Genomic DNA, 23,374 nt, shown 5'->3' with positions numbered 1-23,374 from the left:
AAACAGTTAGTAACAGATGCACCTTTGGTGGCTCAGTCAGCTAAGCATCTGATTCTTAATTTGGCTCAGGTCATGATCTCACAGTTCGTGAGTTCAAGCCCCATGTCAGGCTCTGTGCAGAGACAGTGTGGCTCATGACCCTGAGATCAAGAGTCGCATGCTCTACCAACTAAGTCAGGCAGGCACCCCAGAAACAGTGGCTTTGAATGACACTCTAGATGAGATGGATTTCATGGACATATTTCAAACATTCCATCCTAAAACAGCAGAATACACATTCATTTCAAGTACACATGGAACATTCTCTAGAATAGATTACATATTAGGCCACAAAACAAGTCTCAACATAATAAAATAAAATAAAATAAAATAAAATAAAATAAAATAAAATAAATCAAAGTCATACCACACATCTTTTCTGACCATGCTATGAAACTAGAAATCAACCACAAGAGAAAATTTGGAAAGAGCACAAATACATGAAGGTTAAAAAACATGGTATAAACAATGAATCGGCCAACTAAGAAATCAAAAAAAAAAAAACAAAAATTCCAGGAAAACAAATGAAAATGAAAACACAATGGCCCCAAATCTTTGAGATGCAGCAAAAATGGTTCTCAGAAGGAAATTTATAGCAATCCAGGCCTACCTCAAAAGCAACATAAATCTCAAATAAACAGCTTAACCTTATGCCTAAATGAGCTAGAAAAAGAAAAACAAACAATACCAAAACTCAGTAGAAGGAAGGAAATAATAAGATTGAAGCAGAAATAAACAAAACAGAAACTAAAAAAACAACAGGACAGATCAATGAAACCAATAGCTGGTTCTTTGAAAAGATCAACAAAATTGATAAACCTCTAGCCAGACTCATAAAAAGAGAGGCAGGTGAGGGAGGGAGGGAAAGAGGACTCAAATAAACAAAATCAGAAATGAAAGAGGAACAATAAAAACCAATGCCACAGAAATACAAAAAACTTTAAGAGAATATTATGAAAAATTATATGCCAACAAACTGGACAACCTAGATGAAATGGATACGTTCCTAGAAACGTAACCTACCAAAACTGAAGCAGGAAGAAATAGAAAACTTGAACAGACTGATTATCAACAGTGAAACTGAATCAGTAACCAAAAATTCCCAACAAACAGAAGTCCAGGACCAGGTGAACAGGTGAATTCTACCAAACATTAAAGAAGAATTAGTATCTATTCCTCTCAAATTTTTCCAAAAAATAGAAAGGGAAGGAACCTTTCAAATTCATTCTATACCCCTATCCCAAAGATAGATACAGGCACAGCACAAAAAAAGGACTACAGACCAATATCTCTGATGAACACAGATGCAAAAATTCTCACCAAAATATTAGCAAACCATTTCCAACAATGCATTAAAAAAATCAGGGGCGCCTGGGTGGCGCAGTCGGTTAAGCGTCCGACTTCAGCCAGGTCATGATCTCGTGGTCCGTGAGTTCGAGCCCCGCGTCGGGCTCTGGGCTGATGGCTCAGAGCCTGGAGCCTGTTTCCGATTCTGTGTCTCCCTCTCTCTCTGCCCCTCCCCCGTTCATGCTCTGTCTCTCTCTGTCCCAAAAATAAATAAACGTTGAAAAAAAAATTTTTTTAAAAATCATTCACCACAATCAAATGGAATTTATTCCTGGGGTGCAAAGGTGGTTCCATATTTGCAAATCAACCAGCATGATATATCACATCAATAAGAGATAGGATAAAAACCATATGACCATTTCAATAGATGCAGAAAAAGCATCTGACAGAGTACAACATCCATTCATGACAAAAACTGTCAACAGAATAGGTTTAGAGGGAACGTATCTCAATATAATAAAAATGTGATATGAAAAATCCACGGCTAACATCATACTCAATGGTGAAAAACTGAGAGCTTTTCCCCTAAAGTCAGAAACGAGACAAGGATGTCCACTCTCACTACTTTTATTCAACATAGTACTGAAAGTCCTAGCCATAGCACTCAGACAAAAGAGAGGAATAAAAGGCATCTAAATTGTCAAGTAGGAGATAAAACTTTCACTACTTGCAAATGGCATGATCCTACATATAGAAAACCATATAGATTCCACCAAAAAACTGCTAGAACTGATAAATGAATTCAGTAAGGTTGCAGTTTTCAAAATCAATGTACAGAAATCCACTGCATTTCTATACACTAACAATGAAGCAGCAGAAACATAACTTAAGAAAACAGTCCCATTTACAATTGCACCAAAAATAAGACACTTAAAAATAAACCTAACCAAAAAGGTGAAAGACTTGTACTTGGAAAACTATAAAACACTGATGAAAGAAATTGAAGATGACACAAATACATGGAAAGATAGTCTATGCTCATGGGTTGGAAGAACAAATATTGTTAAAATGTCTATACTACACAAAGCAATCTATAGATTTAATGAAATCCCATCAAAATGACATTTTTCACAGAACGAGAACAATCCAAAAAATTGTGCGGAACCACAAAAGACCCTAAATAGGCAAACTAACCTTGAAAAAAGAAAATCAAAAGTGGAGGTATCACAATTTCAGACTTCAAGCTCTATTGAAAACTGTAATAATCAATCAATCAAGCAATAAAGAAAGAAAGAAAGAAAGAAAGAAAGAAAGAAAGAAAGAAAGAAAAAAGAAAAAAACTGTAATAATCAAAACAGTATGGTACTGGCACAAAAATAGACATACAGATCATAGGAACAGAATAGACAGCCTGTAAATAAACCCACAATTATATGGTCAATTAATCTATGGCATAAGAGGCAAGAATATACGATGAGAAAAAGTCTCTTCAACAAAATGGTGTTGGGAAAATTACACAGCTACATGCAAAGGAATTAAACTGTACCACTTTCTTAAACCACACAGAAAAATAAACTTAAAATAAGTTGGGGACTTAAATATGATACCTGAAACCATAAAAAACCTACACTAAGAGAGTACAGGCAGTAATTCCTTTGACATTGGCCATGGCAACATTTTTCTAGATATGTCTCCTAGGCAAGGGAAACAAAAGCAAAAATAAACTATTGGGACTACATCAAAATAAAAACTTCAGCACAGCAAAGGAAACAACACATAAAACTAAAAGTCAACCTACTTAATGGGAGAAGATATTTGCAATGATATATCCAATAAAGCGTTAGTATCCAAAATATATAAAGAACTAATATAACTCAACACCAAATAACCAAATAATCCAATTTAAAAATGGGCAGAAGACAGGAACAGAAATTTCTCCAAAAAACACATACATATGGCCAAGAGACACATGAAAAGATGTTCACCATCACTCATCACCAGGGAAATGCAAATCAAAACCACATTAGATATCACCTCACACCTGTCAGAATGAATGGTTAAGATCAAAAACACAAGAAACAACAAGTATCGGTAAGGATGTGGAAAAAAAAGGAACTCTCATTCACTGTTGGTGGGAATGCAATCTCTAGATGGATAGATAGATAGATAGATAGATATTCCAATACACATGCATAATGGAATATATACAAAATAATACTGCATTATATATTACATATATTCCGTTATTATACATTAATATATATTAATGTATATATTATATAATACATCATAATTACATTAAAATTAATGTATACACACATTAATATATATTATATATTTTTATAATAATATGTATGTGTACATATGTATACATATATGTGTACACATGTATACATAATACATATATATATATATATATATATATATATATATATAATGGAACATATCTGGCCATGAAAAATAATGAAATCTTGCCATTTTTGGCAACATGGATGGAGCTAGAGAGTTTAATGCGAAGTGAAATAAGCCAGAGAAAGACAAATACTATATGATTCCACTCATGTGTGAAATTAAACAAAACAAATGAAGAAAAAAAAAAGGTACAAACCAGAGTCTTAACTACAGAGAACAAATGGATGGTTATCTGAGAGGAGGTGAATGGGAGGATGAGTGAAATTTGTGAAGGGGATTCAGAGTGCACTCTCATGATGAGCACTGAGTGATATATGGAAGTGTTGAATCACTATATTGTACACCTGAAACTAATATAACACTGTATGGTAACTACACTGGAATTAAAATTTTTTAATTTGTATATTGGCTATAAACCATTTATTTTTAGTAGACATAGAAATAAGAAAATTCATGCACAAATGTTATCATTAATATTTGAAATAATTTTTCCTTGGAATGTATACTTTTATAAGTAATTTGTCAAAGAAATAAATTTACCCAAGTTCTAATATCTTAAAAAAAAAGGTATGGTATTGGCATAAAGGCATGTAGATCAATGGAGCAGTATAGAGAGCAAAGAAATAAACCCATGCTTATATGGTCAATTCATTTTCAACAAAGGAGCCAAGAATATACAATGGGGAATGATAGTCTCTTCAGTAAACAGTGTTGGGAAAACTGGATAGCCACCTGCAAAAAAATGAAACTGGACTCCTATCTTACACTATACACAAAAATCAACTCAAAATTTTTCCAAAGAAAACATACAAATGAGTGGCAGGTACATGAAAAAGTGCTCAGCATTACTAAACATCAGAGAAATGCAAATCAAAACCACAATGAGATACTGCCTCATATTTGTTAGGCTGGCTATTATCAAAAAGACAGAGATAACAAACGCTGGTGTGGATGTGGACAAAAGGGAAGCTGTGTGGAGTGTTGGTGGGAACACAAACTGGTATAGCCACTATGGAATATGGTATGGAGGTTCCTCAAGAAATTAAAAATAGAACTACCATGTAATTTAGCAATCCCACTTCTGGGTATATATCCAAAGGACACAAAAACATTTTCTCTAAGAGATATCTGTACTTCTACGTTCATTGCATCATTATTCACAATAGCCAAGGTGTGGAAACAACCTAAGTGCCCATTAACGGATGAATGGATCAAACAAACGTGGTATATGGATGCCTGGGTGGCTCAGTCGGTCACGCGTCCAACTCTTGATTTAGGCCCAGGTCATGATCCCACAGTTTGAGCCCTGCTTCAGGCTCTGTGCTGACAGTGGGGAGCCTGCTTGGGATTCTCTGTCTCCCTCTCTGCCCCTCCCTCTCAAAAATAAATAAATAAACATTAAAAAATAATGTGGTATATACATATATAAAGGAATATTATTCAACCTTAAAAAAAAAGAAGCAAATGCTTTCATTTGCAAAAACATGGATGAAACTGGAGGACATAATGCTAAGTGAAATGAGCCCTACAGAGAAAACAAATACTGCATGGCATAACTAATACATGAAATCTAAAAAAAAAGAAGAAGAAGAAAAAAAAGTCAAACTCCTAACACACAGAATAGAAAAGTGATTGCCAGGGGCTAGGGCATAAGGGAAATAAGTAGAGGCTGGTAAAGGGGTATAAACTTTAAATTATAAGATAAATGACTGATGATCTAATGTATACCATGGTAACCATAGGTTGGTAATGCTGTTTTGTATAACTGAAATTTGCTTAGCGGTGTCTGGGTGGCTCAGTTGGTTCATGAGTTTAAGTCCCCATCAGGCTCTGTGCTGACAGCTGGAGCCTGGAGCCTGCTTCGGATCTGTGTCTCCCTCTCCCTCTGCTCCTCCCCAACTTATGCGTGCATATGCGTTCCCAATCTCTCTCTCTCTCTCTCTCTCTCTCTCTCTCTCAAAAATAAACACACATTAAAAAAATTTTTTAAAGAAATCTGCTTAAAGACCAGAATTTAAATGCTCTTACCAAAAAAAAAAGGCAATTATGTAATGTGATGGATGTGTTAATTAATCTATTCACAATGTACATATGTCAGATCATCATGTTGTACACGTCATGTATCTTACAATTTTATTTGTCAATTATATCTCTATAAAATTGAAAAAAAAAACAATCTGTTTGGCATAAACAGTAACTGTAGTTCTCATTTACTGAATGCTATGTGCCAGGAGTGTTTTTAACATAACACATCCAATTCTAAAAGCAACCCTCTGAGGCTTCATAGCTCCATTTTACAGATGAAAGAACTGAGGCACAAAGAGATTAAATAATTTATTTAAAGTCACATAATGTCTTTGGAGGATCCAGGATTCCAGCCCAGGTTTTCTAGCTCTGGAGTCTGAGGTCCTGCCTGTACTATGCTGTCTTTACAGTCCAATAAAAGAAATATTTAAAATATGTATTTTTATATGCATAGAACATTTTCAAGAAAGATACACAAGAAATTGGCAAAATAGTAGTTTCCTTTAGGAAGAGTGTCTCAGAATGAAGAAATGTTTACTTTTTATTTCAATCTCTCTATTTTTGTTGTTGATTTATTTGAGGAAGAGTTAAAGATTGTTCTTCATGTAACATTGGATATATACAAAACTATGTAATGGAACTATGTAATGGAATATTTTGAAGAATAATAAAATGAATTCCTGTGAATTACACATCTTAGAATATTACCAATACTACACACTACCAATACATCAAGAATTCAGTTCTACTGTAACTTTCTAATCATGTGAATCTGGTACTTTTTTTTTTTTATTAAAAAGTTCAACTGGAGGTATTTGGATGGCACAACTACACCACTTTTGTATTCTTTATGAATTTCTAAATATTTTTTAAGAAATTAAAAAATAAAGTGGAGCAGTGGATTAGAATGTTACCTTCTCAAAAAAGTAAGAGCTCTGAGTCCCAGTTACACAGGGGGATATGAGAGCATGATAAACCTTGCAATGCCCAGGTTAAACCCCTATGTTCCTCACTGGAGACAATGTGAGACACCAGTGAAATATCCATTGTAAGTTCATCTAACAGGTTATTTTATAACCTCTCAAAGGGCAAGTGGATTTCAGAGGGAAAATAGCAATTTTAGGCAAGTACTTTGCTTAAAAAAATAAGTGTATGAAAAAAATTACCCATGTCTAGAGACTCTTATCACTATTAACAATAACACGAGAACTTGTCTCCACAGGTACTATCCGCTTTTGTCAATCTACTCTTTGTCTTTGCCAACATCACTTTTGCTTTAGAAGAAGAAGAAGAAGAAGAAGGAGGAGGAGGAGGAGGAGGAGGAGGAGGAGGAGGAGAAAAGAAAAAAGTGCCTAAAAACCCTGGAACCCAACGATCTTTCCTACATGAGTCTGGGATGAACAAGCACGTATTGTTCAACAGTTCTATAATAAGGTTAAGGACCTTTAATAATAATGTCAGCACATTGATGATATTGTCAAAAGCTTTATTCTAATTCTGAACACACGGGCAGAATAAGCTGTTTATTGGTGCTTTTAGGTGTTCTTTTAAAAGACTTTAAAAACCTGGTACCATATGAAATCTTTAGCACTTAATGGAGACGTTTCAATTCTTGAGAAAGCTACTTACATGAAATAATGTTTTTCATTAACAAATTGAGCCCCAACAAAATTTTTCAAATAAATTCAAGTTTCTTAGAAATACATTTTATATAATACATTCTTTTCAAGTGATAGTTTACTTCTTTCACTACAAACTATTGAAATGACAATTCAGGAAATTGGATGTGAAGATGCTATTTGAAACACTACAAACATAAAAAACACATCCTTCAGCATAATCTTGGCATTGCTGGCACAGATGTGATTTCAGCAGAAGGATCTTAAAAGTATAAGCCAACAACAAGCCATGTTTCTAGAATAATGTATACATTTTTACATTCATTTTAGAATACATTTTAAATACATATAGGAGCCACTTGAAATAATGTATCATTCTACTTCCAAACAGTTACCACTGTTATTATTTATATTATTGCTACTGTTCTTTGAATATAATTTATTGATGGTCTAGTAGATGTCAAGAATCTACTAGATGCCTTGGGGCGCCTGGGTGGCTCAGTCGGTTTGAGCACCCGATTTTGGCTCAGGTCATGATCTCACAGCTTGTGAGTTCGAGCCCCGCGTTGGGCTCTGTGCTGATGGCTCAGAGCCTGGAGCCTGCTTCGGATTCTGTGTCTCCCTCTTTCTCTGCCCCTAACCCACTCTCATTCTGTCTCTGTCTCTCTCAAAAATAAATAAACATAAAAAAAAGAAAAAAAGAATCTACTAGATGCCTTATCTAATCTACACAATTCCACAATTCTTTGATGAGGAAATGAAAGGTGACTCAAGGTCCCACTGCAGGAAAATGGCAGCAATAGCCTATAACCTGAGCTCAACCACCTTAAAAGTCTCTCTTTAATGACCAACGCATCCTCCCATGTTTCTGTATATAAACCATAGTTTTCCATCTGGGTTGGAAATCAGCATTCACTGTAATTTTAAATTAAATTTTTAAATTTAAATTAATTTTACATTGGCACTTAAAAAACTGGGGCAGCTAATCAATCTGTAATAAACTGACATTTTTATTCCTTACCACTGAACTCTCCATCAGTCTTCCTTCCTCTCCTCATACAACATTTTAAATCCACCTATCCACACAACTTTATGATCAAACCAAGTGCTATGAAATACATTAGGGATGACCCAGAAAGCAAGATAAGAGACTGATACCTTCAGCAATTTGAAAGGTGATAGAAAACATTATCTGTGGCATAGGCCAGCTTGAGACATAGGCTCAGATAGTGACTCAAGAGCAAGACTCTTTGACATTTTAGGAGTCTTTGATAAATGCTACCTTGTGTCATAGACTGGAAGCTGACTCTGAAACAGTGATTGGCCTGCAGAAGGTTTCTAGGAAGTGCCCCTGGGGAAGGGAGGGATCAGAAGCAAGATGGGGCAAAGGGAGAAGGTAGGCTGGGATGCAGTCCCAATGAAGGCCCATCTGACCCTACAGGCAGCTCTGCAGCTGGGATGTTCCTTCAGCAATATCCAAGTTGAGGCAAAGGTGCTAGGAAACTACGCCTACTGATTGCTCGGTTTTCGAGGCTGCTCTAGAAGGAAGCCAGATCTTGGGAGAGGTAGTTTTCTTCAGCTGAAGACATGCCAAAAAGGTGTTACAGCTGCAGACCATCTTACAACAGTATCTTCAGCAGCTGAAAGGGGTCAGAGCCACACATCACAGGTTCACCACATGTTATGGGTAGAATTGTATCTCCCAAAATCCGTATGTTGAACCCCTATTCTCTAGGACCTCAGAATGTGAACTTATTTGGAAATACAGTCACTGCAAAGTAGTTAGTTTGTTACTTAAGATGAGGTCACACTGGAATAGAGTGGGCCCGTGATCCAATCTGACTCACAAGGGGGAATTCGGAGAGATGCACACTGGGAAAACAAGTTCTCACTCAAGACCCACAAACCCACATATAACTCAGTGGTTCATCCCAGATGCAGACCCATACACAGATGCACAGGGAAGATGTAGAAGTCATAAAGCACCTTTCTCAGAACAGCAGCTTCTTCTGACTTGTAGGAATCCGTTAGCTTTCCGAAGAGAACAAAAACTGCTTCTGATGAGAGCTCCTAGGGTCAGACTACAAGGCTCTGACCTGCCTTTTCACCACATGTTTTAATCATTTAGATGGACACTGATGTCATGTTAAACCTTGAGGAGAACAGACCTTGGAGGAAGTTACTTTTGTGTAACAGAACCAATATCCAAAAAGATTAAACAATAAGATAAACCTAAATGATGAAATACGTCACAGAAATATGTAGTATCATGTCCTCTGTTAAAAATAAGTGCATTTATTTATTTTTTAATGTTTATTTTTGAGAAAGAGAGAGAGAGAGACAGAGCATGAGCGGGGGCAGGGCAGAGAAAGAGGGAGACAGAATCGGAAGCAGGCTCCAGGCTCTGAGCTGTCAGCACAGAGCCCCGACACAGGGCTTGAACTCACAAACCATGAGATCATGACCTGAGCTGAAGTCGGATGCTTAACCGACTGAGCTGCCCAGGCAACCCAAAAATAAGTTTAAATACAGGATGAGAAATAAATATACATTAAAAATGACTTGTAGGTTTTCATGGACCATAAGCTCATTTCGGTCAACTATAAAGAGACTGGCCAGGGGCTAATGAGATAGCAGTCTTTGTCAATGAAGTCCAAGATGAAAGCAGAGATTGTCCAGCTCTCCTCCAAGCTGGTCAGACCACACCTAGGGTGTTCAATTCAGGTATCACATTCCCCAGGGCTCCTGCCAAACCAAAGTCTACTCAGAAGAAATTAGCAGGATGATCAATGACCCATGTCATTTCACGTTCAGAAGAAAATGGAAGAAACTGGGAAGAATTCACCATAAAACAAACAGGAAACAAAGGTTGAAAACCTACTGTAGACAAGAGATTAAGTTTGCTCTGATGGGTCCTGAGAAGCAGGGCTTTCTGAGACACCAATCACTGTTAGTTGAAGAGGAACTTAGGAACCATCAGAGCTCTGCAGAGAAACAGAGAGAGAGCAATGAGCTCCCCGAAGTTTGTTCCAGGTGTGTCTCACCCCCTTGCCAGGCATAGCAGAGAAAATACGTACATCAGATAGAGAATATGCCTTCTGTGAACCAACGTTCTGTGATTCACCCAACACCTCAGCGCATACTTCCCACCTGTTCACCAGCCCCTTTGCACTTTGTATTTCAATCTTCTACCTTCCAGTGCCTGCCAGGCAGGTGCTTAGTAATTGTTAGCAATTATTACCTTATACACACTCTTCCTTCTCTGTCCTAGGTCTCTAACCTCTTCTGTCAACTTCTATGGGCTTTTTACTCCTCTCTTTCCACCCCCCCAAACAATATAGGCACTCGTAGCCTTAGCTAAGGTGCTGCTGGGAAGCTGTGAGTATAGGGAGGAAACTCAAAATATGGTGAAGCCTGTCCCCTCTTATTCTTCCATCTGAGCAATTCCCCCACTGCATTTTATAAAAACAGGAAGAGTAAAGACAGTTTCCAAAGGCCCATTTCTTGAACTAAACCATGTGATAATGCTGGTAAGATAACACTGTACAAGGGAAGCAGTGAGGAAAACCATGCACAAGTCTCTCCGTCTGCTGAACATCATCTTTTCACTCATGCTGCTGGTGATAACACTTCTCCAGTGGCTTAGTGTATCAGCAACCTTCTAAACCAACCACATAAGTGTGGGCCACCAGCGCCCAAATTAATTAGCATTGTGAAATCATTACTGTGCTAGTCTGTGCAAACCCTTTTATATCCCCACCTTTATCCCACCATCCCTAAAAGATATAAAACATGGGCTCAGAAGAGCTTGCCCTATGATACTGCTATCATTATGAACACAAGTGTATTGGGAACAACAACAACAAAAGGTTTCTTTAAGAGAAAATACAAGTAACAGCATTAACTAAGTTACTGCCATCAGAAACTAAAACTCCCCATGCTGTCAGTATCTCCCTCTCCTGGATGTCCTTCATATCCAGATTTTTCTGGTCCCACCTGGATTTGCTCCCTGCCAACTACAGCACCATTTCTTTCAAGCCCTCAGCTGGGTTCTTGGTTCCTTAGATTGCTTGAAACCCAACATTTATTTTCCAGAGCCTTAATAAGGTTTCTTTCTTTGCGGTGATACCATACGCCCTACCCTATGCTCACCACACGTTCCCATGCTAGGTATTTAGGTGGGGAGGGGGAGATGGAAGAGAAAAGTTGCTAGGCAATCACCAATCACCTTTGGCAATAATTTTGCAGTTCACAGATCCCACACCACCACCACCACCACCACCACCATCACCATAAGAATAGTTTGTCCAACTCATACCACATTCTCCACTGGTGACGTGCCACATTTGAACTTGTTGTTTACAATCTATTAATTGCAAAACAGCCCAATTCTACTTCTAACTTGCCCTGGCTTGTAAGCAGGTCATCTTCTGCTACTACCTCAGTAGAGAGAATGACTCAAAGGGAAAGGCCAAAAGAACCTTTTATTCCAATTCACTGTGGTTCATTAAGACAACCTTAGGAGTGATGAACTGACCTTTCAGTTACCTACAAATTCTAAGCCTATAGAAAATTAGAATAAACCAAATCTTTGGATGGTGCCGGACTCCAGGAAGCAGAGGCAAGTCCTTTTCCCAGAGAATTCTGATCTGAATGCAGTTAGAAGCTGCTTTTTCTGTGACCTGTTGAAGATTATCTTGAAACAATTTAAATAAAGTTTCCCCAAAAAATCCAATAATGCTGTACTAATTTTAACTGACAAGTCTAGGTATTTAAGACTTTTAAATGTTAAGTAGTTAACTTATTCAAACTCCAAAAGGTAGGTCCTTAATAACATTTCAAGAATAGGAAAACCTAGCAGACCACAAATGTCTCTCGATTAAGAAATGTGTAATATGAGGGAAATTATGCATGTATATGTATGTATGTGTTGTGTATATTAAAAGTAGGACCCATGGGGCCCATTTTATGTTAACTGGAAAAATAAACACAAAATCAGGGATGGAGTTAAGCTTAAAACCCCAAATGTTAATTTCGTATCACCTTCCAAGCAAATGCTTTATGTATCTTAAAACATAGCCATCATTCTTTTTCTTTTGATAATTCCTATCTAACAGATAACAGGATAAAGGGGCAAATGTTTAAATGTGCCATAAAACTTAAACTATTGTAGATATATTTTTTTCTTTAAAACTGAGGAAGGTAAAGTCAAACAAATTAAAAAAAAAAAAAAAAAAAAACAACTGAGACCGAGTGAGTCCTCTTCAGGATACCAAAGACAAACACCAGGCTGTTTTAATGATATAAGTTTTATCGAAAATATAAGGACAATCACTGGTTTGGCTGATATTTCCTGAATGGAATTTTTTTATCAAATACACACCCTGGTTTGCTGCAAAGTAGATATATCTTAGACTTTCTGAATTTCTCTTCTTTTTACTGGGACTACTTTCTAATACCTTTTGAACTGCATATTTGTTACTTCCGGCACCATGGTACACAGCACAGGGAGGCAATATATGCCTAGTTTCTAGCCACTATTTTCCATGAAATAGCCACACTATTTCCATGTGTAAAAACCGACATCTAAAACAAGTACTTGCTTTTCTGAATATAACGACAACTTCAATTCTGCAGTCCAATTAGGTAAGTCACAGTGCTTGATATAAATTCTCCCTCTGCTAGATCTAATTGGTAACAATTAAATTTCACCAGTAGGTCTATTCCATATTATTTTAAAATGTACCATCCCAACTTAGCCACAGGTAATAGACACTGTTCTGAAAAGGACTCTCGAAGGTAAAGCTACTTTGCAATTACAGGACAGCGTGAAACTTCCATCTGTCTGCCCTTCTGTATTCAACAACCACAGTCCTTGGGTTTCAGCCAGCTAACAAAAGACAATACACTGCCATCCTTCTTATTAGATTATGCTGTTGACAGTATGATAATCCATGTGTGTGAGCAAGGCTGAAAAGAAGGTGAGTGAACGGAATTGTCTTTCTTCACAGCAAGCCTGTGAAAAACGTCATTTGGAATTTGGCAAAAGACACTGCCCTAAGAACATCCCTGGTTGTAGTTCTGTGTCTGCACTGTTCGGACTGTATCATCAAAACACCTGCTTGATCTGTTTGTTCTTTGCCCCCACTCCTACCCCATGTTGTCAGCTTATTGAAGGCAGGAAATCCAGTGTGTATTTCTCTGAGATCCCTGGGGAACCTGTGATCTTCTCTGAACAGTAGGGAATCAATGAGGACTTGTTTAGCTAATTTGTTTGCCACTCCTGTTTGCCAACAGTTCACAGTTACACCACATCACTTGATATACTGCTTCAGTGAATCCCTTATAGGGCCTTATAACAGTGTCACAGAATGGAAAAGCACAGGAGACAAAGGATACTAATACCTGGATTTGGGCCTCAGTTTGCTGCTAACTTAGGTGAAATGGGAGATGCTTTGAAAAATTCCCTTCGTTGGGCTTTCAGACTCCTTGACATCCTCCCACAGATAATCTTTAATGTCACCTTTTTAGTAAAGTCTTTTCTAACTACCCTGGTTAAAATTATAACCACTACCAGCTCCAATCCAGCAGCTCTCTCCCCTGTTCTTGTTTTATTTTTCTCCATAGCACTTAATACCATCTCACACATTAACTTATTTACTGACTGCCTCCCCTCACTAGAATGTAAGCTCCATAAAAGCTTTTGTCTCTTTTAACCAAAGTACCTCCACCAGGAACAATGCATGGATGATTGCAGATGCTCATTAAATATTTGTTAATAAGCAATATACAACTACCATTCCACCCATGGGAAGGAGATGGAATTAACAGATTGGAACTAGACTAGGGTCCATGGCTTTAAGATTTGTGGGCTTCTTTCCCAGAAGATAGACTACATAATGCAACAAAGAAAAAGAATAAATGACATTTGCAAATTTCCTACTATAAGTCCCTCTTTGTTTAGAAATTATGCAAACCCAGTCTTTGTGTTTCTTCTGGAGAATAGGAAGACACTTACCCTCTAGAGTCCTGTTTAGTAGAAATTATCAAGAGAAAATGAGTGATGAGTAGATTCCAAGTTACCTAAAGCATTTGCTGGAATTTGGCACCCCAAAGAAAATTTTAAAAAGGGGGTCATAATATCTCCTTTGGGAGATAGTACTTCAACATAGAAGAGATTTACTTGGAAGTTTCAAGAACCTCTCTGTTCATGGTCCATTCCCAATAAGGAGAGGGTAATGAGAACTCATGGCCCAGAATTCTTCAATAACTGAAGAATCCTACCTTCAGGCAAAGGACTGGAAGCAACCATGAAACATCTCAGTATTGATCAGTTTTCTATCTAGCAGGGCATAAATGGATTGAAAAGATCATTAGCATGTTCTGTCTCTTGGTGTCCTTCAATTTTCCATTTTATTGTCACTCGAAAGAGTTACAGAATAATGTAACCTAGAGAGAAGTGCCGTGAGAAAGAGCCTTTCTGGCAAGTATATATGATATTAATTATTCTAATCCTTCCCCAAAGGCTCAGAACCCCAGATACCTGGGTAACAGTAAACTGGGGAGAGGAAATACACAGTTTTATTTCTTGTTTTTGTTTTATTTTAGGACTCTTGGACAAACAGTCTAAGTTGAAATTGATACCCAGGGACCTGACGTGCCATTAGAGCCTAACTGTTAAAGTGAAAGCATATAGGAACAAAATAATAAATGGTTTTCTGGCCTAGATTTGATTCTGGGTAGATCCACTGGATCCAGTTAATTAATAGAGTCATCCAATGGTCATTTTTCTGGGCCATGAATGAATATACTTAGTGGTTGGCAGAATTAACACATTAATTCCTTGACGTGGGATAAGAGATGTTGCAGTGGAGGAAACCAAATGGAAGTTTCTGAATCTTGCCTTACCTTACCTGAGATAGTGAATAAATGAGAGAATTCCACTTCCAGTTAGAATATATACAGTAATGAGACTATTACTCCAACACTACTGCCAACAAGCTAAAAAAGCTTAAAAAAAAAAAAACAACCAAAAACCTAAATCATGGCTTTATTTAACTGATGAGAGGGCTTAGGACACAAACCAAAGTAAACAAAAAACTAAAAACTAAAACCAAACTAAAAACCAGAAAATGATGAGATGCTTCTACTTCTGGCAGAGCACTGGGAAGAGGAGGAATACAGCCTTGACAATGGAAAGGGGAAACCAACCAGACATTTAATAAGCCTCTGAGAGCAGAACATGTGAATTGGAATCCCAAGGAGTCCCCGGCCAAGAGCAAGTCTGCATCTACCTTAGCCTAACATTTCCCGTAAGTTTTCACCAAGTACACAAGGATTATATACCAAAGATCGGTTACAATGTGGCAGAACCGAACAAAAAAAACAAAAAACACTGGCTGAAGCACTCTTCAGGAACACTAAAAGCTGGCAACTAGGCTATGGAGCACAAAGACTCCAGAATCTGGGCAGAGCCCAGATTCCAAGCACTGACGAATGAAAAGTTCTGATACTGCCAAAAAAACAAAAACAAAAACAAAAACAAAACAACCCCACACAAAATTCAAGCCAGAGGTGAACTGAATTTAACTAAAGCTACAACAGAGTCCAGATTCAGTTCAAAGTCCAGATATGATAGTCTTCGTGTCCTATACCGGTGACCTGCCAGAAGAAGGATCGCCATATTATCTACTTCAGTCTCTACTATTCTCTTACACATAATATTGGGCCATATAGTCAAACAATATAGGATATAAGAAGAAGCAAGAGAATCTGGTTCATGACCAAGAGAGGAAAACCATGAAGCAGACTCTCTCTTTCTCTATATAGCTATCTCTATATCTCAGACTGTAAAATATCCCATAATTAAAAGATAGTGATTTTAAAGTAATTATGAACATTAAAAGAAATACTGGAGGGGTGCCTGGGTGGCGCAGTCGTTAAGCGTCCGGCTTCAGCCAGGTCACGATCTCGCGGTCTGTGAGTTCGAGCCCCGCGTCGGGCTCTGGGCTGATGGCTCGGAGCCTGGAGCCTGTTTCCGATTCTGTGTCTCCCTCTCTCTCTGCCCCTCCCCCGTTCATGCTCTGTCTCTCTCTGTCCCAAAAATAAATAAAAAACGTTGAAAAAAAAATTTAAAAAAGAAAAAAGAAAGAAATACTGGAAAAGATAGACAAAATGTGAAAACAGATGGAGAATTTTAGAAGAGAGATGAAAATCATACACAAAGTTAAAAGAAATTACTATAAAAGAAAAATATGGTATCAAAATTAAGAATTCAAGCAATAGGCTTAACAGCACATTGGATACTGGCAGAGGAAAAATAAGTAAACTTAAAGAGAAGTAATAAAAATTACTCAAATTGAAATATAAAGGGAAAAAGGAATGAAAAATGAAACAGAACATCTTAAATTTCTGAGACAAATATTCAAGAGTCTGGTACACATATACATGGAATGCCACAAGTCAGGGAGTAAGAAAATGGAACAAAAGAAATATTCAAAGAGATAATGCAATTTCCCCCAAAGCAATAAAAATACGTCATCCCATGAATACAAAAGTTTCAGTGAACCACAAGTGGAAAAACACACACACACACACTTATGTGCAACATAGCCAAACTTCTGAAAAACAAAGGTAGGAAAAGATCTCAAAAAGCAGAAAGAAGATAAAACACATTATATACCGAGGAAAACTGGCATCACTTCTCATCAGAAACAATAAGAAAGCTAATGGAAAAGGCCAAAAGAGAATGGAAAAATATTTTAAAGTGTTGTAAGAAAAAGGAAAAGCCAACCTAAAATCCCATATCCAGCAAATTATTCTTGAAAAATGAAGATGAGATAAAGGCATTCTCATTAGCAACCTGAAAGATTTTGTCTCCAGGAGAGCTGTACAAGAAACACTGAAAGAATTTCAGACTGAAGAAAAATGCTATCAAATACTGGATATGAGGAAAGGAAAAAAAGCACCAAAATATGTATACTTTAAAAATTTAAAAGATTATTTAAAAGATGATTGACTATGAAAAAGAAAAACAAGTAACACTGGTAATAAAGTTTATAGCATATACAGAAGTAAAATATATAAGAATAAGAGAACAGAAGTCAGGAAAAGGAATAAAAATACTTGCATTGTATTTTAAGGTTATTATACTCCTCATGAGGTAATAGACTATTATTTGAAGATATTTTGTGACAAAATATATATCATAATCTCTAGAGAAAACACTAAAGTCAAATGAGATACAGCTAAAAATACAATAGAGGAGATAAACTAGGGTCCTAAAACATTACTTCACCAAAAATAAGATAACAGTAGGGGATAAAAGAAAACAAAATGCAGATGGTAAAATTAGAAGAGGAAAGTAGACAAATCCACAATTATAGTTGGAGATTTTAACAGGTTTCTCTCAGTAACTGGTAGAAAAATTAAGCTTCTCCCCAATCACTAAGGATATATAATATTTGAATGACACTATCAACCAACTTCACTTAATTAACATTGAGGAAAAAATCACAATTAAAATTTCATAATACACATTCTCTTCAAATGCATAAGGACCATTTGCCAGTATTTAAAGTCCGTATTTAAAGTACTTAAGGGGCACCTGGCTGGCTCAGTCAGAGGATGCAACTCTTGATCTCGGGGTTGAGTTCAAGCCCCTCATTGGGTGTAGAGATTACTTAAAAATAAAATCTTAAAAAAAATAAAAATAAAAAATTAAGCATTTAAAATGTCAATATTTAAATGTCAGCATTTAAAATCATAAATGTATAACAAAGTATGTTCTCTAACCATGGTGGCTTTAGATCAGAAATCAATAAAAATTAAGGCATCTAGAAAATCCCTAATATTTGTAAATTAAGTAACACATTTCTAAATAAACCATGAGTCAAAAAGAAAAAATTATAATGCTAGAAAATATTTTGTACTGGAAGGTCATTAAAAGATTGTAGTATATTAGCATATCAAAATTTGCAAGACACAGCAAAAAGTAGTGCTTCAAGAAAAAATTTATTGGTCTAGATATTTACATTAGAACAAAAAAACATAAAGTCAATTATCTAAGCTTCCACCTTAAAACTTATTTTTCTTTTTTTACTAGGCAAAGAACTTTATTAATCTTGTTTCAAACTTTACTCCCAGGCTTCTTCAGCTTAATTTAGCTGCAAAGAATGAATTGTGTATAAGCAAAAACTGAAAAGAGCTGCAGTGTCCAAGGGCTTGGGGTTAAAAATATTAGAGACCTAGATTTTATCAGATCCATGAACAAAATTTTTAGAAAGCAGTCATAATATAAAATAGCAGCTCCCAGTAACTGCTTCAAGTTTTTTCTTCTTCAGAAGTTGGCTCAATCCAGTCTGCTTCATTCTTAGAAGCTTCATCAAAATTCTCCACAAAATCTGGAACTTCATCATCATCCTCCTCTCCAGTAGCAAGTGGTGCCTTTCCATCCACAGATTGTTTGGGCAGAGCTTCAGCCAGCCTTCTTAAACTCGTCAGACTGTCTGCACCAAGTTGGTTTAAGATACTGGGTAGCATTTCTGTCAGCTGCTTTGTCTCAGCATGGCCTGTTCGCTCCCAGGGATGCCTGAACTTTAGGGTTGTTAAAATGGATCACTGTTCCTTGGTTTGTGAACATACTCACTTCTTCAATACCAGAGATATTGTTTACTCCTCACTTCTTTAAGGAGAACTGAAGTTTTTTATCATCTGCTGTAGCTGTTCTATGAACCACCTTCTTCTTTCGGGGAGCACTTCCTTTCCCACCAATGTGCACTTGTGCTTGCAGTTTGGTGAGTTTCTCCTGGTTCATGATAGTTTCTTTCATCTTGTTGGGGCGGAAATGGGACCGCGCGCAGGGGACTAGGGTTGGCGCTCAGGCGGTCTCGGGTGGACCAGCTGAGATTAGGCGCACACACGTGGGGACGCAAGATGGCCTAAAACCTTATGTTTTAAGTAGAGTAAATTAAGTCCAAAATAAAGAAAGAAAACAATAAAAAGGATGGAAATCAGTACAACAGCAAATAGACAACAGAAAAAAATCAACAAAATGTTTTAAAAGTTTAATTGACTTTATAATCCTCTAGTAAAGACTTATCAAAAAAAAAAAATAGAAGGCACAAATTACTAATAGCCTTCTGAAGGCTGAAATGGGGACCCTTCTGAAGATGAAATGGGGACATCACTACAGATACTACAAATATTAAAAAGATAATAAGTGGATATTTTGAACAAGTTCATGCCAATGAATTTGATGGATAAAGGAAATGAACAAATTCCTTGAAAAATACAACTTTTTAAAGTGGACAGGAAAAAATTTAGAAAATCAAATAGCTTTCTATCTATTAAAGAAAGTGTATTTCCAACTAAAATCTTGTAACAAAAATAACTGCGGGCCCAGAGAGCACTACCAGTGAATTCTGTTAAACATTTAAGGAAGAAATAATTCTAATCTCACACAAACCATTTTAGAATGAAATCTTGCCATTTGCAACTACATGGATGGAACTGGAGGGTATTATGCTAAGTGAAATGAGTCAGTCAGAGAAAGACAAAAATCATGACTTCACTCATATGAGGACTTTAAGACACAAAACAGATGAACATAAGGGAAGGGAAACAAAAATAATATAAAACCAGGGAGGGGGACAAAACACAAGAGACTAATAAATATGGAGAACAAACTGAGGGTTACTGGAGGGGTCTTGGGAGGGGGGGATGGGCTAAATGGGTAAGGGGCACTAAGGAATCTACTCCTGAAATCATTGTTGCACTATATGCTAACTAATTTGGATGTAAATTTAAAAAATAAAAAATAAAATTAAAAAAAAAAAGAAAATGTAAGAGGAGGGAATACTTCCCAAATCAATTTAAGAAATTAGACCTGAAAAGACACAAACAAGAGATGAAAGATTCAGAATAATCTTCTTTAGGAACACAGGAACAAAATAATCTTAACAAAACATGAGCAAATCAAACTCAGCAGCATATATACTATATAAGATAATACAACATGATCAAATGGGGTTTAATCCAAAAATTCAAGGTTGGCTTAACATTTCTACATCAATCTGTGTAATTCACCCAATTAATTAACAGCATAAGGAGGGGAATCATTATTATTTTAAGAGATGGAGGAAAAGTATTTGACATCTTAATAGAAAAAATGTATTCATCATAAAAACTTAGCAAACTAGGAAGAGAAGAAAACTTCTTTCTGATAAAGTGAATCCTTGGAAAACTATAGCTAACATTATACATAATGGCAAAACACTGAACTCTTTTTCATTAACACTGGAAATAATGCAAACGTGTCTGCTGTCACTTATTCCATTCAACATTATAATGCAAGTCCCAGCTAATGTAATAAAGCAAGAAAAAAAGAAAGAAAAAAGAAATATGAGGAAGTATAACCCTTGATTGCTACACTCCAACTACATGCAAACATACATAGAAAACCCAAATGAATCTTCAAAAACACTTATAAAATAACTAATAAAATAAAACCTGAATAAATAACATTAGTAATAAAACTACTAATCCTAATGAATTTTTAAGGTGATCGAATACAAGATCAGTATGCAAAAATCAAAGTATGCAAAAACTGTAATCCAAAACACTTTAAAATTACATTTAAAAATGTTTTTTTTTCCACGTTTTTATTTATTTTGGGGACAGAGAGAGACAGAGCATGAACGGGAGAGGGGCAGAGAGAGAGGGAGACACAGAATCGGAAACAGGCTCCAGGCTCCGAGCCATCAGCCCAGAGCCTGATGCGGGGCTCGAACTCATGGACCGCGAGATCGTGACCTGGCTGAAGCCGGACGCTTAACCGACTGCGCCACCCAGGCGCCCCTAAAAATGTTTTAAAATAAGTTTATAATTCAATAGCAAACATCATACAATTAAGAATAAATCCAACAAAGGGCGTGTAATACATCTACCTTGAAAACTACAAAGCATTGCTGAAAGAAACTAAAGAAGACATAAACTAATGAAAAGATATATGTCATTCATGAATTAAAAGACTCAATATTGTATTTCCTGTCTCTCCAAATGCCATGCAATCCCAGTCAAAATTCCAGTAAGGATTTTCATAGAAATTTATAAGCTTATTCTAAAACTTATATAAAAATGCAAAGCACTTAGAATATCCAAAGCAATATTGAAAAAGAAGGACAAAGTAAAATATTTGCATTGATTTAATGATTTTACAGCTAAAATAATTAAGACAATGTTGTTGGCCCAAGCATAGATGAATAGATCAGTGGAACAGAATAGAGAGTCCAGAATAGACCAACACACATATGGTCAACTGAGGGGGAAAAGAAAAGTTTTTTTTTTCCCTAACAAATGATTCTGGAACTGGATAAACATGTGGAAAAAATGGACCTCTGCCTCCATGCAACCATACACAAAATTTAATTTGAGATGTATCATAGGCTAAATGTAGAAGCTAGATTCATAAAGCTTTTAGCAGAAAATATAAGTATATGTCTTCGTGACTTTGAGGTAAGAAAAGGTTTCTCAAATCACAAAAAACATTAACCACAAAAGAATAAATTCTGCTCATCAAAGACACCTGAAAAAGTGAACAGCCAAAACAAACAAACAAAAGAACAAACAGCCTCTTATATATGGAGAACTAGTGGCTGCCAGAGGGGAGGTGGGTGGGGGAATGGGTGAAATAGGAGAAAGGGAATTAAAAGATACAAACTTCCAGTTACAGAATAAATAAATCATGGACATGAAGAGTACAGCGTAGGAAACATAGTCAATAATATTATAGTAACACTGTATGGTGTCAGATGATGACTATACTAATGGGTGGTAAGCACTGAATAATGTATAGAATTATCAGGTCACTATGTTGTACCTGAAACGAATATAACATTATATGTAAACTATACTTCAATTAAAAAAAATGAAAAGTTGGGGCACCTGGCTGGCTCAGTCAGAAGAGCGTGTGACTCTCGATATTGGGGTTGCAGTTCGAGATCCACGTTGGGTGTAGAGATTACTTAAATAAATAAAATTTAAAAAAAAGAAAAGAAAAGAAAAGTCAACCCCTGGGGAAAATATTCACAGTATATCCTTAAGAAAGAACTTATAGCTGGAATATACTTTTAAAAACTACTACAAATCAATTATTAAAAAAAATTTTAACGGGCAAAAGGGTTAAAGAGACAGTAAGAGAAGACCAGGTATAGCCAACATCATGTGAAAGGGTGCTCAAAATCATTAATCAGGAAAATGCAAACTAAAACCACAAGGAAGTGGTTGAAGTGAATGAAACCACCATTTCACACCTCTTAGAGCGGCTTAAGCCAAAACTATGCTAGTTCCCCGTGCTGATGAGGATCTCTACCTCATATATTGCCAGTGGGAGTGAAAAATTAGTATAACCTTTTTGGGGAACACTTTACAAAGTTTCTTAAAAAGATAAACATCTCCTCTATAACCCAACAATTCAACTCCTAAAAATTTACTCATGATAACTGAAAATATATGTTCACACACACACACGAAAAAACTTGACATGAGTGTTAATAGCAGTTTTACTCTTAACAGCCATAACTAGAAAATAATTCAAGTATCCATTAATAGGAGAATGTATAAATGAATTATGACATATGCATTTACTGGAATACTACTCAATCTTAAAAGGAACAAACAAGTGATACCATGAACAATATGAATGAATCTCAAAATAGTATGGTGAGAGAAAGAAGCCAAAAACAAAACAAAACAAAAATCATACTGTATGATTCCATTTATATAAAACCCTAGAAAAGCCAAATATAATATACAAGCAGAAAGTGGATCAATGCCTGCCTGGGGTCAGGGCTGAGAAAGCAGGTAAAATTAACCTGAAAATGGTATATGAAAACATTTTTGGATGTAAAAATGTTTTCTATTTTGACTGTGTTAGGTTACATAGTTGCACACGACTGTCAAATTTCACTGGACGACATACACTTAAGATTTTA

The 23,374-nt window shown here is 36.3% G+C and overlaps 1 pseudogene; it reads right to left on the bottom strand.

Moving 5' to 3' along the window:
- Nucleotides 1–18,474: 18,474 nt before the first annotated feature.
- LOC121028075 (transcription factor BTF3-like) lies at nucleotides 18,475–19,312 on the bottom strand (annotated as a pseudogene).
- Nucleotides 19,313–23,374: the final 4,062 nt, after the last annotated feature.

This window comes from Herpailurus yagouaroundi, unplaced genomic scaffold (genome assembly GCF_014898765.1).
Source record: "Herpailurus yagouaroundi ecotype Mexico unplaced genomic scaffold, PumYag 100, whole genome shotgun sequence".
Lineage (NCBI taxonomy): Eukaryota > Metazoa > Chordata > Mammalia > Carnivora > Felidae > Herpailurus > Herpailurus yagouaroundi.
This window is presented reverse-complemented; position numbering and strand designations above follow the sequence as displayed.